Raw genomic sequence first — 22468 nt, 5'->3', positions numbered from 1 at the left:
CAATCGCATGGTGGCTGGATCAGGAGAACCTGTCACAGAGAGTTCTTTGGTCATATTAGGTCAGGGACATAATTACAGAGGACTCAAGCTCAGATGGCTGGGAGCACATCTGGGAGATCGTGTAATACAATTTGTCTGGTCGGACAGCGAGAAAGCCTTCTCCTCAAAACATGAAGGAGCTGTCGGCGGTAAATAGTGCAGTGATGAAGTTCAGTTCCCAACTACAGGGACAACACATCCGAATTATGTCAGACAACAGTCACCTATTTCAATCATCAGGGGGGCACGAGATCCCGACCTCTCCTGTTAGTGAAAGAGCAGATTCTACAGTTTGCAGAACAACATGAATTTATGCTCTCAGCTCTGCATATAAGAGGCAAAGAAAACTAAAGATCAGATTTTTTCTGTTACCCATGACAGCACAACGAGAGAGGGGATCCGCCCTTCAAGGACAGGAAACCTTCAACATAAAACTACTCACCCTAAAAACAGTACTTCTGGTGGCCTTAACATCAGCACGGAGGGTTAGTGAGTTACAGGCTTTGTCGGCAGATCCACCTTTTACCCTAGCGCTAGACGATAGGGTAGTTTTGAGACCAGACCCTGCTTTCCTACCTAAAGTGGTTTCTAGGTTTCATATGTCTCAGGAGATAGCCCTACCATCCTTCTGTCCTGAACCCAAAAATAGCAAGGAGGAAAGGTTTCATACCTTGGATGTCAGGAGATGCCTTATACATTATTTAGCATCCACAAGCTCATGGAGGAAGGATAGTTCTCTCTTTATCTCCTTCCAGGGCTCCCGAAAGGGATTGAGGGTCTCAAAAGGCACTCTGTCAAGGTGGATCCGGGAAGCCATTGTGAAGGCCTACACGGGGTCAGGCAGAGATCCCCCTGACAATTTGAAAGCCCACTCTACTCGGGGCATGGCTGCTTCCTGGGCAGAAAGGGCGGACGTGCCCATTGAGCAAATATGTAAGGCGGCCACATGGTCATCTCTGTCTACTTTCTATAACCACTATAGACTTGACCTTTCTGCCTCCTCTGATCTCACGTTTGGGAGAAGGGTTCTGCAGGCTGTGGCCCCTCCCTCACATACTTAGTTCTCTGTAATTCTCTCGTTGTGCCGTCATGGGTGACAGAAAAACACGTATATTACTTACCGGTAATGTGTTTTTTCGGAACCTATGATGGCACATTTATATTCCTTCCCTGTCACTGTGGTGTACACCTTCCGGTGGGTGGGTGTTGAGTGTTCACATGGGTGAAATTCATTATAGTTATTAAAATTATGTGCTCTAACCGGAGAGTCCTCTCATGCTCTGTAATCCACTGAAGCGGGGAGAGGCGCCGCCCCTTTTTATCTTGAAGGTTTCCTGTCCTTGAAGGGCGGATCCCCTCTCTCATTGTGCCGTCATGGGTTCCGAAAAAACACATTACCGGTAAGTAATATACGTGTTTCTGAGTCAGAATATATTGAAGCAGGGCGAATGTGATGGGGCATTATCATGCATGAAATGATTTCGATGGTCCAGATGGATGGAGTGGAGGATGACTGGTTGATGGACACCCCATGCAAACATGGCTACGGCGCTAACAAGGAGGAGGTGGAGTAATGTTTTGGGCTGGAATCATGGGGAGAGAGATTGTCGGCCCTTTTAGGATCCCTGAAGGGGTAAAGATGAACTCCATAATGTATGTTGAGTTTCTCAAACAGCACTTCCTTCCATGGTTCAAGAAGAAGAACTGTGCATTCCGCAGCAAGATCATTTTCATGCATGATAATGCCCCGTCTCATGCTGCACATAACACATCTTCATCTCTGGCTGCTATGGGCATAAAAGGGGACAAACTTATGGTGTGGCACCCATGCTCCCCTGACCTCAACCCCATTGAGAACCTCTGGAGCATCATCAAAAGGAGTGTCTATGATGGCGGGAGGCAGTTCACATCTAAGCAACAGCTCTGGGAGGGTATTCTGTCCTCATGCAAAACAATTGAAGCAGAAACCATCCAAAACCTGACAAATTCAATGGACGAGAGAGTTCAGAAGCTCCTTTCGAACAAGCGGTCCTATGTGCAAATGTAACATCACCTAGAATAAAGTTTTGAGTTGAAAACTGTTTGATTTCAGTTTGTAATAACCTGCTAATGCTTATAATTTCAAAAATGACCATTTTTTTGTTCTTTATTAAAATGAAAAGGTTGAAAACTCTGCTGTGCATAATAATTTGGAACATGCATTTTGAGTGCAGTTTGAGTTTTTTATTTTTTTAAAAATATACTGTTATCATAGGCAGTTTGTACAAAAACTTTTCAATTGTACTCTAATAGTTATTTGACTGGAAAATTACAATGACTGCAATTCATATAGGTAATTTGGGAAAATCTGAGAAAATATTTGCATAATAATTTGGAACACAGTGTAAATATTAGTAATGAGCGAGTGCGCTCACCACTCCTCGATCGAGCATCACAGTGCTCGTGTATGTTCGCTACTCGATCGAGTATAAAATCCAATGACGCTATGCGGCAGGCAAATCACAGTAACTCCACTAGTCAAAATGGCTACGACATTACCGTGTATGGCAGGCAATCCCCGCATGTTTTTTGGCTGTCTAACAGCTGTGAAACATGTAGGACGGGGACTCAAGCACCCGCGATATTCGATTTAGAATCTGAGCACCCCGATGCGCGATCAAGTATTGAGCAATGGCAAGCATGCTCGCTTATCACTACTAAATATATGAATACAGTTAGGTCTAGAAATATTTGATCGAATCTTCGTGATTTCAGCTCTGCAGCCCACTAATGTAGATTTAAAGTGAAACAACTGAGATGCAACTGAAATTGAGACTTTTGGGTTGAATTAAAAAGGATTGAACAAAAACATGTGAATCGTTTTGGAATTGCCACCATTTTCCTACAAAGCCTCCTCATTTCAGGGGCTCAAAAGTAATTGGACAAATTAACTTTACCATAAATAAAATGTTCATGTTTAATACTTTGTAGAGAATCCTTTGAAGCAATGACGGCCTGATGTCTGGAAGCCATCAAACGCGCTGGCGTCACTATCCCCGCTTTCTGTCAAATTGGACATAAAGAAGAAGTCCAGTCTGCAGCTGATCTTTGACTTCGTCTTCATGTTCAATTCGTGCAAAGGCGGGGACAGTGAAGCCAGCTATGATTGGGGTCCTGGCTCACGTGTCACAACAACCGCACAGGAGCCCCGGGACTGCGACTGCCGACATCGCTGTAACGGCACCAACACGAGAGGTGAGTATAAGCTTTTTTTTTTAAAATCAGATATTTTTTATTCAAATATTTTTCAACATTACAAATAAACAACAGTGAGACATCACCAAACTGGTAGTGCCTCTCAAAACCCACCCATTCCCCTTCCCCCCACCCATTACAACCCCAAGAACCATATGACAAGAGCAAATTTTGTTATTACAGACCGTGTACTATCATATAGCTTATTTGACCGTTAAGGCATTGATAAAATGATCCAAGGATATATAGCATAGCATCCGACAATCAGCAATTAGTTATACAGAATATGAGAGACCACAACATTTCAATCTCAAGTGATATTTAAATTAGACATGACATAATGACCATGAAACGTGCTCCATTTACCCCAGATTTTATCAAATTTACGTATAGCCTTCCGCTTTTTGTACACTCCCTCTTCTAATCTCAATAAAAGACGCATTCTATCCTAAAATTCCTGGAACCTGAGAGGGGAGGGATCCAACCAATGTGCAGCTATAAGCTTTCTGACCTGGTATAGAGTCCTCTTAACAGCTATTATTTCATCCTCCTCACATCCTAATATTTCTACAAGGCCTAATACACACACTTTAGGATATAGGGGTAAATTACACTCGAACACAGTATTAATATATTGCACACACTCGTTCCAGAATACAGCGACCCTCCTACACAACCACATCATATGCATAAGATCTGCTCCTTCCTCTCCACATTTTGGACACGCACTGTCATTCCTTGCCCCAATGCGCTGTAGAAATTTGGGGGTTCTATATACTCTATGTAATAAATACAACTGTGAAAGTCTATGTGCTTCACATGTAGATAATGTCGGGACACTCTCCACCACATCTTCCCACTCCTCTGAGGATATAGTACCAATGTCACATTCCCACCTCTCCTTAACATTTAAGGGTCTGTCCCACTGAAATTGCTGCATAAGTATCCCGTAAATTCTGGATATCATTCCCTTCCCACCTCTATGGCATAGTAGCGTATCAAACAGTATATGATGTTGGATTTTACTCTGCATATGTCGTGGCTGTACAAACCATGCGTGCGTCAATTGGAGATAAAAGTAGAAACTGGTTTGTGGGACACAATATTCTTCTTTTATCTGTTGGAACGATTTAAATATTTCCCCCTCTAATATTTGCGCCACATTAGTTATTCCCAATTTTTCCCATATTCCGAATACTTTCAATTTATAGATCTCTGGAAGGCCCACATTATGCCACAACGGGGTAAACGGGGTAAAGCCTTTTATTCCCAACAACAGTTTGATTTTCTGCCACGTTTTCCCCATAAGTGTTAGGGTCGGGAGGTGTCGCCTAGCATCCGAGTATAAGCTTTTTAATTTTATCCAGGCCTGACCTGGTGCAAAATGTATTGTTGGCGAATCTGTTATATTGTTGGCGAATCTGTCACTTCTCTTCACATCATCATAATGCAACTTAAAACCATCACCAGAAATTTTCAGATTCCTTTAGCACATCTCCACGCTTTCCTATATAGAAATTCCCGTCATACTGTTCAAATGTGTACCATGTATGCGGATACTGGATTTCAGTGAGTGCCACCTCGAAAGGTCTGGAGAGGTGAACAGGTTTTGATAATTTGGTGGTAAAAGTGGAAATTGTGTTTTCGGGGTCGATTTTAGAAGAGGTGTTGCTCTGCAATGTTTTATAAAATGATCCACCTTCCATGGCTATATATCTGTTAGCTGAGACGTGTCAAGCCAACTGTTGCATTTTGATGGGTACCTGAGCCATTTGACAAAGCAAAGTGTCTTACCCCTGACACGTTTAGTTCTTAATATCTTTTCTACTCTCACATGATTGCCGATTTTTAAAGAGGGCTTAATAGGTTTAACATGGATACTAGAACTGTAAATATTTCACCAGATTTGTAGCGAGTTATGTTTTGTCATATCAACCGGCCTGCAACGAATTGTAGTGTGATAAGTATTAATGTAGCTATGCTCCAGATCAGCTAAAAAAATCAATATACCTAAAGGTATTATGCTTCGTAAGATAGCGCCACATCCGCATTTTCAGTGTGCGGTTCAATGGTTCAATAATGGAGGCTTTTACTGTATTGTGTGTAAAAAAAATTATGTATTTTATGTATTTTACAAATACCCTTCACAGCGCTATTCAGAAATTCTTTGCCCTGGTCCGTCTGTAATTTCTGCGGTATGCGCTGATCATTTTCAAATATTAATTTGAATGCGCGAGCGACAGATGATCCGGTCTTGTTTGATAAGGCCACGCACCACGCATATTTTGACAGCACATCAATTACCGTCAGGATGTATTTGATATCATTTTCACGTGAAATTTCAATCAAGCTAACCAAATCTGCCTGCCATTGTGAATCAATGTCTGAGACACAAATTTTATTTGTCAGAAAGCGTTCGCTAACTGGTTTGTGCAGTGTGTAGGAATCTAGTTTATTCAGCCAATCAATCACTTCAGGCTTTTTAATACCGAGCTTTCTAGTTTCTCTATATAAATTTTCAACACCACTGAATGAAGCAGCTGCTTTAGGTATGAAATATTGTTTCTGTAATATTTCTTCATTGCGTTTAGTCGTCATGATTGAATAAATGACTGCGTGGCGCTGATCAACTCTCACTTCCCTCTATCAGAAATACAACTGTATAAAATGTTACACTGGTTTTAATCCAACTATATCATGATTGAGGTAATACAATCAATCATCATTGTGGAGAGGCGTAACTGGGCTGTGTTTGTGGGTCTTTGTGGGAGTTAACAGAAGGTGTGTTTTTCTGCTAGACTCCTTTATATTCATGTATTCTTGCAGGCTGTCAGTAGCACACCCAGCTAACAGAAAGTCTTGACCAGTGCAATTCTCACATCTCAGAACTTCTCTAAAAGTAAGTATAAACAGCCCCACTAGGCATTATTCTACTTATTTTGTCTTATTATACCCAATTGTTTAAGTTAAAGACATTATTTGTTTTAATAATTTAGCCATATATTCAATATGCTACAATTGATTTAATACATTAGTTACTAGATGTTAATGATCACTAAATAGAGTATTCACTGCACGCTCTGTTTAATCATGTATAAAGACTTTATTCTGTATTACTTTTATCTTGGTAAATATATTAGTATTTTATGCAATAGGTGTTAATTTAGTTGCTGTGTAACATAATCTAGTTCTTTTATAGATGTACTAATTATATAAAATGTAGAAAATTTGATAGTTTCAATATTGTACTAGAAAGCACGCACGCGTCATTCAAATCCCTACTGTATTGCTATAGATTATACTAAAATGTATTATATTTATATCCACTATATAAACTGTATTTGTCTGTGGTATAGATTTAGTAAAGATATCGCAGAAAATTCACACACACTTAATTTTATTTTAGATGGACGGCCAAAAGTTTGTGTACCCATACGTTCATATTCTAATGGATACAGAATTACCGTATTTTTCAGACTATAAGACGCACTTTTTTCCTCCAAAGCTTTGGAGGAAAGTGGGGGGTGCGTCTTATAGATATAGATTTATATATATATCTATATATAGATATATATATATAGATATAGATAGATATATACAGTACAGACCAAAAGTTTGGACACACCTTCTCATTTAAAGATTTTTCTGTATTTTCATGACAATGAAAATTGTACATTCACACTGAAGGCATCAAAACTATGAATTAACACATGTGGAATTATATACTTAACAAAAAAGTGTGAAACAACTGAAAATATGTCTTATATTCTAGGTTCTTCAAAGTAGCCACCTTTTGCTTTGATGACTGCTTTGCACACTCTTGGCATTCTCTTGATGAGCTTCAAGAGGTAGTCACCGGAAATGGTCTTCCAACAATCTTGAAGGAGTTCCCATAGATGCTTAGCACTTGTTGGCCCGTTTGCCTTCACTCTGGGGTCCAGCTCACCCCAAACCATCTTGATTGGGTTCAGGTCTGGTGACTGTGGAGGCCAGGTCATCTGGCGTAGCACCCCATCACTCTCCTTCTTGGTCAAATAGCCCTTACACAGCCTGGAGGTGTGTTTGGGGTCATTGTCCTGTTGAAAAATAAATGATGGTCCAACTAAACGCAAACCGGGTGGAATAGTATGCCGCTGCAAGATGCTGTGGTAGCCATCCTGGTTCAGTATGCCTTCAATTTTGAATAAATCCCCAACAGTGTCACCAGCAAAGCACCCCCACAACATCACACCTCCTCCTCCATGCTTCACGGTGGGAACCAGGCATGTAGAGTCCATCCATTCACCTTTTCTGTGTCGCCCAAAGACACGGTGGTTGGAACCAAAGATCTCAAATTTGGACTCCTCAGACCAAAGCACAGATTTCCACTGGTCTAATATCCATTCCTTGTGTTCTTTAGCCCAAACAAGTCTCTTCTGCTTGTTGCCTGTCCTTAGCAGTGGTTTCCTAGCAGCTATTTTACCATGAAGGCCTGCTGCACAAAGTCTCCTCTCAACAGTTGTTGAAGAGATGTGTCTGCTGCTAGAACTCTGTGTGGCATTGACCTGGTCTCTAATCTGAGCTTCTGTTAACCTGAGATTTCTGAGGCTGGTGACTTGGATAAACTTATCCTCAGAAGCAGAGGTGACTCTTGGTCTTCCTTTCCTGGGGCGGTCCTCGTGTGAGCCAGTTTCTTTGTAGCGCTTGATAGTTTTTGCAACTGCACTTGGGGACACTTTCAAAGTTTTCCCAATTTTTCGCACTGACTGACCTTCATTTCTTAAAGTAATGATGGCCACTCATTTTTCTTTACTTAGAATTTGTATTATGGCAAGAAAAAAGCAGCTAACAGTCTATTCAGTAGGACTATCAGCTGTGTTTCCACCAGACTTCTGCACAACACAACTGATGGTTCCAACCCCATTTATAAGGCAAGAAATCCCACTTATTAAACCTGACAGGGCACACCTGTTAAGTGAAAACCATTTCCGGTGACTACCTCTTGAAGCTCATCAAGAGAATGCCAAGAGTGTGCAAAGCAGTCAACAAAGCAAAAGGTGGCTACTTTGAAGAACCTAGAATATAAGACATATTTTCAGTTGTTTCACACTTTTTTGTTAACTATATAATTCAACATGTGTTAATTCATAGTTTTGATGCCTTCAGTGTGAATGTATAATTTTCATAGTCATGAAGATACATAAAAATCTTTAAGTGAGAAGGTGTGTCCAAACTTTTGGTCTGTACTGTATATATATATATATAGATATAGATATATATATATATATATATAGATAGATATAGATATAGATATATATATATATATATAGATATAGATATAGATATATATATATATATATAGATATATATATATATATATTATATATACTATGGCTGTGGGTGGTGGGGGTAGCGGCAGAGGAGCGGTGCACAGGAGGCAGCAGCCACCTGCTGCAGCCTACACTGTGCCAGCTACTAAAGAAAATGAATATTCACTGCTCCCCACGACCATTGTTAAGGAGCTGATTTCTGAAAAACTAAAAGTGCAGCTGATAACCCAAGGTGGTCGTGTCTTGTGTGTAACGCTGCCTGATTTGGAAATGAAGTTCATAGACTCGCTGAATTTCTTTCCCACTAAGCTTAGTAAACTACCACAAGCTATGGGTTTCTCAGGCTGAAAGGGTCACTTCCCACACTTTTTTTTTTTAACACCAAAGAAAATGAAAACTATGTTGGGTCACTACCTGCTGTAAAATATTATGGTGTGGAGTAGATGTTGCCTAGTGATAAAGTGGAGTTCATGGAGTGGTATGAGAGTCAGACAAATTTAACTTTTGACTTTAAGTCCGAGCTAAAATCTTATTGTCAGCAAGATGTTAAGATTTTGAGACACTCGTGTGAACTTTACAGAGAGCGCATTATGGAAATGATGAGAAAAAAATGTTAAAACATACTGTAAGCTGCAAAAGAAAAAAATTGTAGTGTCCCGATGTGTTGATCCTTTTCAACTCCTCACCCTGGCCTCTGTATGTATGGCAATGTACAGATTTAAATTTCTACCAAAAAACACCATCGCCATTTTACCCGGTGATAATTATCACAAGACAAAAAAGCGCTACTCATCACCCGCTATACAGTGGCTCATGTATGTAGCACATACAGAAAACATTACCATTTAGCATGTTTTGAGGGGCGGCGAAAAACAAGTCGGGAGATATTTTTTAGATGCTTACACCTATGTTAACAAACAGCACGTAGCATTTGAGTTTCAGGGTGTTTTTACCACGGCTGTCCTGTATGTTACATTGAAAATGACACAAATAAGGTCACAAATACATCTTATGGTCAGTTATATTATGCCTTTTTAGCTAAAAAATGTTACTTGCAGTGCTGCGGATACAGCGTAAGAGTGATGTGGGAGCATGATTGGAGTGAAATGGTTGAAAAAGATTCTAGCCTTCAAACATTTCTTCTCCAAATGGAATTCCTCGTACCTTTAGACCCACGCGATGCTCTTTATGGCGGGCGAACTAACGCCATTAAACTCTATCACAGTCTGAAAGATGGGGAGACTTTACATTACTATGATTTCACCAGTCTTTATCCCTTTGTAAACAAAACTAAAACACACCCTGTAGGCCACCCAGATATCATCTATGATGATTTTGGTTTCATTAAAAAATACTTTGGCATTGCTAAAGTCAAGGTCTACCCTCCAAGATGGAATATACTCAGATTGGGTAAGCGTCACTAGTGGGGTACCACAGGGGTCTGTACTAGGCCCAATGTTATTTAATATCTTTATTAACGACATAGTCAACGGGATAAATAGTAAAATATCAATATTTGCAGATGACAAAGTTATGTAAAACAATTAATACAAAAGAGGACAGTGCAGACCTACAGAGGGATTTGGATAAGCTGGGTAGGTGGAGCATTAAATGGCAAATGAGGTTTAACGAGGAGAAATGTAAGGTCATACATATGGGAAGGAAAAATGGAAGTCACCAGTACTCACTGAATGGGAAATCATTGGGGAATTCAGAGATGGAGAAGGACTTGGGCATCTTGATTGATAGCAAACTAAATTGGAGTGCCCAAAGTCAGGCCGCTGCTGTAAGGGCAAACAGGGTAATGGGATGTATCAGAAGAGGTATAGCTGCAAAGGATGAGAACATTGTTCTTCCACTGTACAAAGCACTGGTCAGACCACACTTGGAATACTGTGCTCAGTTATGGGCCCCAATATATAGAAAGGATATAAATGAGCTTGAAAAGGTACAAGGGAGGGCAACAAAATTAATAAGGGGAATGGAGGGACTGCAATACCCAGAGAGGTTGGCAAAACTAGGACTATTCAGCCTGGAAAAGAGAAGGTTGAGGGGGGACATAATAAATGTGTACAAATATGTTAGGGGACAGTATAGAGACCTTGCCCAGGATTTGTTCAAAAGGAGGGATATTACGGTAACAAGAGGGCATTCACTAAGACTGGAAGAGAAAAGGTTTCAGCACCAGCATAGGAAGGGGTTCTTTACGGTAAGAGCAGTGAGAATATGGAATTCACTGAGTGAGGAGACGGTAATGTCGGATTCACTAAACCAGTTCAAGCGGGGACTGGATGCATTTCTAGATACCAGGCAGATTTCAGCATATACTTAAAAATAGAATAAAATAGTAGGTTGATACAGGGATTTATTCTGACTGCTGGTTTCAGAGTCGGGAGGGAATTTTTCCTCAGGTGAAGATTGGCTAAATCATTTGGGGTTTTTGCCCTCCTCTGGATCAACTTTAGCAATTACAGAACTAACAGGTCGAACTTGATGGACGCAAGTCTTTATTCGGCTTTACAAACTATGGACTACTAAGAGATTTATTCTTTCCAGTTCTCCCTGTAAAACTCAACAAAAAATTAATGTTTCCCCTTTGCTACACATGCGCTGTAAATTCACAGACAGATGTCTGTGCACATAGTGATGAAGAGCGTTCCCTGACAGGTACATGGTGCACTATAGAGCTTGAGCTGGCCATAGAAAAAGGGTATAGGATCGCACACATCTACGAAATATGGCATTTTCCTAACACCACTAATGATCTGTTTGCCCCCTACATTAAATTACATCTTCGGGATAAGCAGGAGGCTTCGGTTATCCCAGCTGCTGCAGTGACGATGTCAAGAAAAAACAGTACATTGACTCCTTTCTTGAAGAAGAAGGTGTACAATTACGGCCTGAAAACATAGTTGTGAATCCTGCAAAGAGACAGATCTCCAAACTTTTCTTAAATTCTTTATGGGGAAAGTTTGGTCAGCGATCTAATTTACCATGTACCAGCATTGTAGTGACCCCGATGAGCTTTTTCAGCATGTGTTTCTACCTTACTACGACATTTCAATGCTACATTACATTGATGATGAAACTGCGACAATTAACTGGAAATATGCAAAAGGACACCACACCGTCAACAAAAACACAAACATTTTTATAGCGTGTTTTACAACCGCGTATGCCCGGCTAGAGCTCTATTCTCTGCTGGACCGGCTGCAGGAGAGGTGCCTTTATCACGACACAGATTCGGTTATTTTTGTGCAGAGGGAAGGTGAGTGGCAGCCGACTTTAGGCGATTACCTGGGGGAACTGACCAGTGATATACTCGATGACACTCACATCACAGAATTTGTATCTGCGGGTCCCAAAACTTACGGATACAAACTCAACACTGGTAAAACAGTCTTAAAAGTTAAGGGCATAACACTAAATGTCGGTAACACTCAATCTATTAATTTTAGCAGTCTGAAAGATTTAGTTCTGGACTACCCGCGTAATTCTGACACAGAAACACAGAAGCGTATTGTCGTACAACAGCCGGGCATTGTGAGAAATAAAAAGTTCTGGGACATTGAAACAAGACCATTGCGCAAAACACAAAAGTGCCTTTACACAAAGCGTCGCCTATTAGACGATCTCACCACCCTGCCATTTGGCTATTAGTTGAGGATTGTGATGGATCCGCGGCTACAACACCCATTCTCCTGTATTCTAGCTGGCCCGTCTAATTCTGGAAAGAGCTATTTTGTAAAACAGCTGTTACATAATATTGAAACTCATTTTTCTCACAAACCCAATAATATTGTTTGGTTTTATTCATGCTGGCAAAAACTATATGATGAAATCTCCCTCTCTTTTCCCCACATCAGATTTGTGGAGGGTCTGCCGCATACATTCGTAGATGATGGTTTATTCCCTCCTGACAAGGTAAATTTGACTATTGTTGATGATCTCATGGAGAGCGCTAGCGAAAACTGCGAGATAGAAAAAGCATTTACCAAGTATGAACACCACAGAAATCTCAGCATTTTCTACCTGGTACAAAACATGTTTTGTCAGGGTAAGAAATACCGCACAATAGCTTTAAACACAAAGTACATGGTGCTTTTTAAAAATCCACGAGATAAATTACAAATTTTAACTCTAGCCCGCCAGATGTACCCCGGAAAAACACGTTTTTTCTTAGAAGCTTTTGAGGATGCCACGTGGGAACCTTATGAGTATTTGCTGTTAGACTTGAGAGCTAATACCCCTGAGGATCTTCACTTAAGGACGGGGTCGTTTCCACCAGCATTGCCCGCTGTCTATGTGCAGAAGAAAAATAGTTCTAAAAAGTGAATTTTACATGGAATCAGGCATTCTACACTGCGGCCATAGTGTTGTAAAGATGTCTGAGAGACTCCGTCGTAACTGGGCTCTTCTAAAATGCTGGTGGAGGCAACACCCGCTGTCAGAAAATCTATTTTGCGCAATGCAAGCAGAGATTTAATTACAGCCATAGGTGAAATTGCTTTAAACATTTTAAAAGGCCGAATACCCCTGAAAGAGCAACAAAAAACACATATTAAAGAAGTGGTGTAAAGCTATAAGAACCCTGAGTGATAGATCGCAGCCCATAAAGAAAAAGAAACACCTACTCAAGCAGACCGGTGGGCTTAGGTTTTGCAATACCGATAATAACAAGTCTGCTCACATACAAATAATGGAGCATACAGAGAAAATGTATCTCGTTCTCAAACAGGATCTAGTCAAACTAAGATCCCCTAATACAGATAACATACGAGAGAGTGTTATTCGTGGCCTTGATGATGAAATTAGCGCAGTTTTACAACGTTGTGACATACCCGATGATGTGAAAATTAAAATATATAGTTCCATGCTACAACGATACTTGGTACATGCGAGGCACAGCTCAAAAGAAGTAACAACTTTATATCTCGTCAGCACTCCTGAATCTGATCAGCTACAATTGCCAAATTCAGGCCCTGATAAAAATCAAGAGGTCACTGAAATTGTAAGCCATGTAAACCAACGATATAAAAAGAAGGCTGAATTTTTACTAAACCGACTACTGCAGAATAAAAATGTTACATTCTGGAATGATAAAAGCAAATTTATTTTCAAAGGAACTGTAATACCAGGATCTAACTTGCTGGATTTGGTACGTAGTACAACACAGAGTCATGCCCTGACCAGCAGGAATCTGCCTCGGGGTTGGGATTCATTTATGCAGGCAATGGCCGAGCTAAATATTCCATCTACAGTTGTGGCCAATCCCGCTACTAGACCGCTTTTAGATGGATTAAAAAATCTCCATCAGTGAAGGTAGCGATGTATCTACACCCCGGACGCTATCCACACCAACCCGCACAATTCAATCTTTACACTCTCCATCATTAGGTATCACACAAGGAACTTCGCTGCCTAAAAAAAGGTCTACTACAATCCATGTGGCTCACGATGTAAGTGATGTATTGGATAAATGATCTGACTGAATTGTAACACTCTATATTAATCTGCCAGAAATGTAATGCTGTATATTATTATTATTACATGCAATTTGGTACATGTGAATGTAACACTTTTTATATTATGTTGTAAGAATTGTAATGATGTATATTAATTGTACTTGTGATACTTTTTATATTATTCTGTAAGGATTTTTATATTATTGAAATGTCTTGGAGATGTATTTATTTTTAGAATAATAAAATCGTTTAATACTTTTACTGTGTCTTTGCTTTTACATCCGTATAAAACACACACTTTATATACTTGGGGATCGTTGTAACTTGGCCATATAGATAATATGCCCAAGCAATAAGATCCACACTATCAAATAAACAGTATGGGGATATAAAACTCATATAAAATGATAATTGTAACTTGGCCATATACATAATATGCCCAAGCAATAATAATCAGCCTATCAAATAAGAATAAAGTCTTGGGGCTATAAACTCATATAAAATGAGAATCTTCATCAGTGAAATGTGATCAGTGCTTGGTGATTAGCAGTGTTGGTTTTTACAAACGTATAAAATATATGATCTAAGAATCACACTATCAAATTAGAGTAAATACTCTGATAGCAACATCAAAGTCATATAAAATTCATATGAAATGCTGAACAAGATACAATACAGGGGAGGGGGAGGAGGGGTGCGGCTACACACTGATACACTTTGATAGGGGCGTGACACCTGTCAAATTGAGTTTGAAGATACATAGGACTGCTACACTACTGACCAGGAAGGGGCACATTATCCAAGGGACGGAACCAGGATGGGGCACATTATCCAAAGAACGGGACAAGGATGAGTTACAGTATACCAGGAAGGAGACCAGGATGGTGCACATTACACCAGGAAGGGTACCAGGATGGGGCACATTATCCAAGGGACAGAACTAGGATGGGGTACATTATCCAAGGAACAGGACCAGGATGGGGTACATTATCCAAGGAACAGGACCAGGATGGGGTACATTATCCAAGGAACGGGAACAGGATGGAGCACATTATACCAGGAGGGGGACCAGGATGGGGCCACATTATACCAGGCAGGGGACCAGGATGGAGCACATTATACCAGGAGGGGGACCAGCATGGGGCGCATTATCCAAGGAACAGGACCAGGATGGAGCACATTACACCAGGAAGGGGACCAGGATGGTGCACATTATACCAGGAAGGGGACCAGGATGGGACGCATTATCCAAGGAACAGGACCAGGATGGGGCCACATTATACCAGGAAGGGGACCAGGATGGTGCACATTATACCAGGAAGGGGACCAGGATGGGGCGCATTATACCAGGAAGGGGACCAGGATGGTGCACATTATACCAGGAAGGGGACCAGGATGGGGCCACATTATACCAGGAAGGGGACCAGGATGGAGCACATTATACCAGGATGGGGCCACATTATACCAGGAAGGGGACCAGGATGGGGCGCATTATACCAGGAAGGGGACCAGGATGGGACGCATTATCCAAGGAACAGGACCAGGATGGAGCACATTATACCAGGAAGGGGACCAGGATGGTGCACATTATACCAGGAAGGGGACCAGAATGGGGCGCATTATACCAGGAAGGGTACGCTAGATGTGATATCGTGGAATGTCCGGTTGATGGGGAAGCCACTAAGAGATGTGCGGTTTTTACGTATTTAAAACAGTTCCATCCAGCTATACTATGTATTTCTGAAACGCATATGGTAAAAGATAGGGTCCACTTAATGCATAAGCGAGAAATTGCCTATGAATGTCTTTTCAGTGTCATGTTCCTCGTAAATACCTGAAGATGTAAAAACAGATCAAAGTCTTTGGGTTTGTTTGTGGCACAAAAAGAAAGTCCTTTTGATAATATTAATTTATCATCATTTTATAAAAGGTAGTCTGACAGATTAAAAATATTTGTGAGCATTATTGTTTGGGGCTTGGGGTAGGTTTATTTTCCCTCTTTTCTTTTTTTTGCATTCCTCTAGTAGTTTTTTTCTTTTCCCTGGTTTGGGGGAGAAGTGTTGGTTAATTGCCCTTTCTTAGGAGATACAGCCCGAGGTAAAAAAGCAACCAGACCTTTAGTACCAGTTGTGGTATTGTCCACTATGATAATATTGCTTGTTTTTTTTTGTAGAGGAAACAATGTCTGATGTAGTATCATATATTGAGAGGTCCAGTAGTGGAGTAGAAATGGGATCTGAGAATTCGATTAGAGCAAGAGATTCAATTTCATTAGGTGGAATTAGACTTTAATTTATTGCCTCTAGTTGTCTCTGTGTCACCCTGGCCTGGATGCCACAAGTGTAATAAAGCTATGTCTGAGAGCAAGGGGGAGGTTCTCTAGTCAGGGGAACATTAGCATGCAGTACCTCCTGTCTCAGGCCAGTAGGGGGAGCTGGCTGCCCCTATAAAAGCTGGTGCTGGGGGCAGGGTTAGGGAGAACTGGACGACCTGTCTCAGGACTGAGACTTGTCCCAGAGCAGAGCAGGGACAGAAAGTTGTATTGCACCTAAGAGGAAGTGTGGCAGGAGGAGAGCAACAAGCCAGAGACAAGAGGCAAAGTGAGCCTGTCTTGGCAAATAAAGGACTTAATTTACCAGACTTTGGTGTCTGAGGCTGGGAGGATTCCACATCCTACAGCAGATAACCAGTCCGTAGGGACTGTATATTCCTTGGTCTAAGAAGCCTGGAGGCTCTGCCACAACAGAAGGGACCAGCAAAGTCGTACCAGGCTGGGAGCAGAAAGGAACCCACGTCGCAGGCCATACAGGCGAGAATACACGGAGAGCTCGGAAACATGGGCTGTTACCCTATAAGGAGGAGATAGCCAGAAGGAGCGCAGAAAGCACGGTAGGCCTACACCCTCACCCTGACCAGGGCCAATTTCCCATTGCTCTCAGACATCCAGGTCCCCTCCTAGCCGGGACTGTTTGTGGGCCAGTTTACCTGTTCTAGTAAAGACCCTGGACTGCAACCTGTTGTCTGTGTGCTCCTTGCTCCTCCAGCACTAACGGCACTGGGACTCTCACCACCATCACTCCCACCATCCATTATACTGCCCTGGGGCCGCACTCTGAAAGTAGTGTGTTTGAATTTTGTATAGGAGGAGCGTTTGTCAAAATTGTTCTCCTGCTCACAGTGCTTTTTGTAGATTCAACTGTTGAAATTGATAAAGGTTCAATTCTATTTGGTAGGACAATTATTTTGTTATTTGTTATCTTCGGTTCGATCTTATTATTTTCAATATTTTTTTATTTGTATCAGTACATTCATTAGCCTTGTCCTTTAATTGCATAAGTAGAGAATTTTTAGATTTTTGTTTGTTTGTTTTTGTGATTCTTTCTTTTTATATGATAATCATCCCTGTCTCGTTGCATTTTTTTCAATTTATTCATTATTGGCTCATGTTCCAATTGTAATATGGATGTGATAGTGTTAGAATTTATTTTTTTATATTTTGGATAAGATTCAAACCTTAATAGGTCCTTGTGACAAAACAGCTTTTTATCTTAATCAGCCAGAAGTCTACATTTGTTAAGGCAAGAGAAATCCAGTATTGTGTTTGTGAATGTATGTGTATTTCTGTGGCTGGTCAAGAAGGACATACGATTATTTGTATAAAGCTGAATGTTGACGTCTCTTGGTTTTTAAACAATGATGTTTGTTACTATGCTAATTGCATATTGTACTAAAGCCATCTAGATGTTGATTTACAAGAACCCCTGCTATATCAACTATATATATTGATTAAATGCTCAAACAATGAGACATGAGTCCTGTGGAATAATACCCTCCCTAATCCTTGACCTGTGGATGCGTACGTGAAAGGACAACTGTAACTATTTAAGGGACATATGCCTCTGTAGCAGTGAGAATTGAAAGAGAGAATCAAAAATCAGTCAGAGTCTTCAGGGCATCAGCTTGGTAGCATAGCTCAATCCAGAGAGACACAGATTTGGATTCTACATGATTCCGCCTAAAGATGTACGGCCCTGACTGGAAGGATATGGATCTGCTCCATTGACCATCAGAGAACCCATAGATACATTTGGGGAGACCAGGTTGGGAGGATGAAGTCACCTGGCCCCATGGATATGTTTGGGGTCGCCAGGTCGCCTGGAACCCATAGAAACTCTCGGCGAGGCCAGAGTTGGACCCTTGGGTCTTTTAGCCTTGTACCTCGATGTACTGTCAGCTTCCAAAGCTTGCTGCTACCTCCTCTCTGTGGGCATCCGCCAAAAGCGGGGGCCACTGGTTGAGTTAGTTGGCCCTGGAAGTCCCAAAGTTGCAGTTCTATCGCTGGCGGGTCAGCGGAAGGACGAGACTGTGTAATGTTGTACCATCTTGGGTATTTACTGGGACTGTTCTGTTTAATGTCCGTTTTTGGTTCAATAAAATATTGCCACACTGCTTTACCCTCACACTGTGTTGTCTGAGTAGTATTATTCCAATGGAAGACCCCAGGTCTTCACAGTCCTTAGCTAAAGATAGAACTTTTTCAGTTGTAGTTTCACACAATTGTGTTCTCTTTTTATGTAAACATGTTAACTGTAGCATCGGCGTCTCTGCCCCCTGCCAGGCAGAGACGCCCTCCCCCTTACCGCCGCGGTCCTGGTCCGGCGTCTTCTGGCCTCCCTGCTGGTGCACGCGGCTTCCCGGGCTTAGGGCGCGCTCCCTCTCTCTTAAAGGGGCCACGCGCGCCGTCCTGAAGAGTCCCTGGCCGGAGGACTTCCCATATATAAGGCACCTCCTCCAAAATGGAGGTGCCTGTGCAATGGTTGTTGTTCCGTGTGCTAATACTTGCTTCAGCCCTCAGGTCCCGCTGCCTGTCAGTCCTGCTCGCCAGCCTGCCTGTCTGCCCGTCAGTCCTGCTCGCCTGTCTGCTTGTCAGTCCTGCTCGCCAGTCTGCCCGCCAGTTACCTGTTGTGCCTGCCTGCCTACCTGGAAGCACCTGCCAGTTACCTGTCGTGCCCACCAGCCTGCTTACCTGGAATCACCTGCCTGTTACCTGTTGTGCCCGCCTGCCTGCCTACCTGGAGCAGCTGCCTGTTACCTGTCGTGCCTGCTAGGTTGTCTACCCGGACCACCCATCAGTCTTCCTGCCGTGCTCATCCGCTGTATCGGTCAGTTCCTGCCATCTGACCCGTGGGAGTCACCTGCTCTCATACAAGGTCGGTCCCAGAGTGGCACCTGGTCCCCCTGCTCAGTCCCTCCTTGGTTCACGGAGTCGATTGAGCCGCCGTGCGACCTTGGTCAGGCCGAGTAGGTTCTTAGTCATGCCCCTCTGGTCCCTCCTTGCACCGCAGCACAGAGGTTCCACCACCCGGACCTGCAACAGTTTGCACAGCCCATGGAACCCGGTAGCCCCCAGGCTCCTTTGCTCTCTGACCTGTACCAGGAGATTTCACGTCAGAGATCCCAACAGGAAACTATCCTGACCTACCTGCGGTCTGTCAACTCCGGCCTGGACACGCTGTCCACCCCATCTGTGTCTGTCTCTAGCAGAGCGGCACCCGCTCCGGCGGCGCCTCAACCTACTAGCACTATGGCATCCGGCTCTGGCCCCCGGCTCTCTGCGCCTCCACGTTTTGGTGGTGACCCAGTCTTATGTCAGGGTATTCTAAATCAGTGCTCGCTGCACTTTGAACTCCTGGCACATCAGTTCCCCTCCGACCGGGCCAAGGTGGCGTTCATCATGTCTCACCTCACCGGGGAGGCATTGGCATGGCTAAACCATCTGTGGGAAAGAGGGGATCCCCTGGTATCCGATCTTCCGGCTTTCCTCACTGCCTTCCGGAAAGTCTTCGATTAGCCCGGACGAAAAACTTCTTCTGCCTCCTCAGTTCTTCGTCTCCACCAAGGGAGTCTCACCGTGGGCCAGTATGCCATACATTTCCGTACCCTCGCATCAGAGCTTGCCTGGAACAATGAGGCCCTAGTGTCCACCTTCTGGGAGGGTCTTTCTGGACGGATCAAGGATAAGCTAGCCGGTCGTGACATCCCTTCCACCCTGGACGACCCCTTGTTATTAGCTACCCGGATTGACATCCATTTTTTGGAACTAGCTAAGGAGACTACCCAGGAGAGAAGATTTCCGTGTCTCGCTCCTGTATTCCAAAAGCCTGCCTCCCAACCAGCAATTCCCCGGGCATGCTCACCTGAACCCATGCAAATTGACCAAACCAAGATGGTCAAGTCGTGCCAGGAGACGCGCAGAGCCGAGGGGAGTTGCTTCTACTGTGGCAGTAAGGAGCATCTGATCCGTTCCTGTCCGGTGAAGCCGGGAAACTCCAGTGTCTAGGACCGCTTGGAGAGGTCGTCCTAGACAAGAGTAAATCCTCTCCGTCCTTGACTCTATCTGTTTCTGTTTCCTGTGGTGAGACCCGCTTCTTTGAGACCGCTCACCTGGATTCCGGAGCCGCTGGGAATCTCATTTCTCAGGCCCTTGTGGAGCGGTATCAAATTCCTACCATACGTCTGGCTGAACCGTTGGCGGTCGCTTCCATTGATGAGAGACTTCTTCCGGAGACCATCTTGCTCATCACAGAGCCTGTAACCCTTCAGGTGGGAATGCTGCACTCGGAGAAGATCTCCTTTCATGTGCTGTCCGGTCTCTCTCACTCCCTCTTGCTTGGTCTTCCCTGGTTTCGGAGACATGAACCCGTCCTGAATTGGAGTTCAGGTGAACTGCTCTGTTGGGGGCAGGAATGCCATGAGTCCTGCCTGGTTCCGGTTCGTCCAGTTCGACCCCCGTCTACCCCGGCTAATCTACCTGGTCTGCCGGCACCTTACTGGTCCTATGTGGACGTCTTCAACAAGAAGGAAGCAGAGACTCTACCACCTCATAGGCCATATGATTGCCCCATCGACCAGGTACCTGGTGCTTCTCCTCCCCGTTGGCGAATCTACCCCTTGTCGCTGGCTGAGACCCGGGCCATGTCTGAGTACATAGAGGAGAATCTTGCTAGGGGATTCATCCAGAAATCTACCTCCCCGGCTGGAGCAGGATTCTTCTTTGTTAAGAAGAAAGATGGCTCACTACGTCCCTGTATCGATTACAGGGGTCTTAATCAGATTACTATCAAGAAAAAGTACCCCCTGCCTCTCATCTCGGAGCTGTTCGACCACCTTAAAGGCGCGAAGATCTTCACCAAGCTCGATCTTCGTGGGGCGTACAATTTGGTCCGGATCCGCCAGGGAGACGAGTGGAAGACGGCATTCAACACCTGGGACGGTCACTATGAATACCGCGTGATGCCCTTTGGTCTCTGTAATACCCCAGCCGTCTTCCAGGAGCTGGTTAACGACATCTTCCGTGATCTCCTGTAATCTTGCGTGGGGGTTTACCTGGTCTTCTCTCCGGACCTGCCCACACACCGGAGGGATGTTTGTCAGGTTCTGCTAAGGCTCCGGCAGAATCGCCTATATGAAAAATTTGAGAAATACCTCTTCGAGCAGACCTCCTTTCTTTTCCTGGTCTATATTATCTCCGAGACTGGTTTGCGGATGGATCCCGAGAAGGTTTCTGCCGTCTTAAAGTGGCCCTTACCGGAGGGGTTGAAGGCGATTCCTGGGCTTCGCAAATTATTACCGCCTCTTCATCCCACATTTCTCCTCCCGGACCGCTCCCATCTCCACACTCACCCATAAGGGAGCAAACCCCAGGGAGTGGACTTCCGAAGCGGAGGAGGCCTTCGTCTCCCTGTTTCTGCCGGTTGTACTGTCATTTGGGTGGTCGCTGACCACTTTTCTAAAATGGCCCACTTCATCCCTCTGCCTGATCTCCCATCTGCATCTGTGCTCGCTAAGGACTTCATCCATCATATCTTTCGTCTCCACGGCCTACTCCTCCACATTGTGTCTGATCACGGGGTCCAGTTCACTTCGCACTTCTGGAGAGCTACGTGCAAGCTTCTGGATGTCTCCTTGGATTTTTCCTCTGCTTATCACCCTCAATCCAATGGTCAAGTGGAACGTATCAACCAGGTCCTTACCAGCTTTCTTCGGCACTTCGTCAACGCTCACCATAACGATTGGGTTGAGCTCCTACCCTGGGCCGAGTTCTCCTATAACAATCATGAGAGCGAGTCTACTTCCAAATCCCCGTTCTTTGTGGTCTACGGTCAACACCCCCGGATTCCGTTTCCCGTCTCTTCTTCAGTGGACAATCATGCTGCAGAGTCTCTTGTCAGTGAATTTTCTATTTGGGAGGACACTAGATCTGCACTTCTTCAGTCCTCCGAGCGGATGAAGAGACATGCTGATAACAGACGTCTGGATCCACCTCAATTCCATCCAGGAGACAAGGTCTGGCTCTCCTCTAAATATGTTCGTATCAAAATACCATAGTATAAGTTGGGTCCGCGGTTCATCGGCCCATTC

This window comes from Phyllobates terribilis, unplaced genomic scaffold (assembly GCF_046119375.1).
Source record: "Phyllobates terribilis strain yellow unplaced genomic scaffold, ASM4611937v1 Scaffold_119__1_contigs__length_5224398, whole genome shotgun sequence".
NCBI classification, from domain to species: domain Eukaryota; kingdom Metazoa; phylum Chordata; class Amphibia; order Anura; family Dendrobatidae; genus Phyllobates; species Phyllobates terribilis.
The sequence above is the reverse complement of the archived record's forward strand: the minus strand, read 5'-3'. Positions refer to the sequence as shown.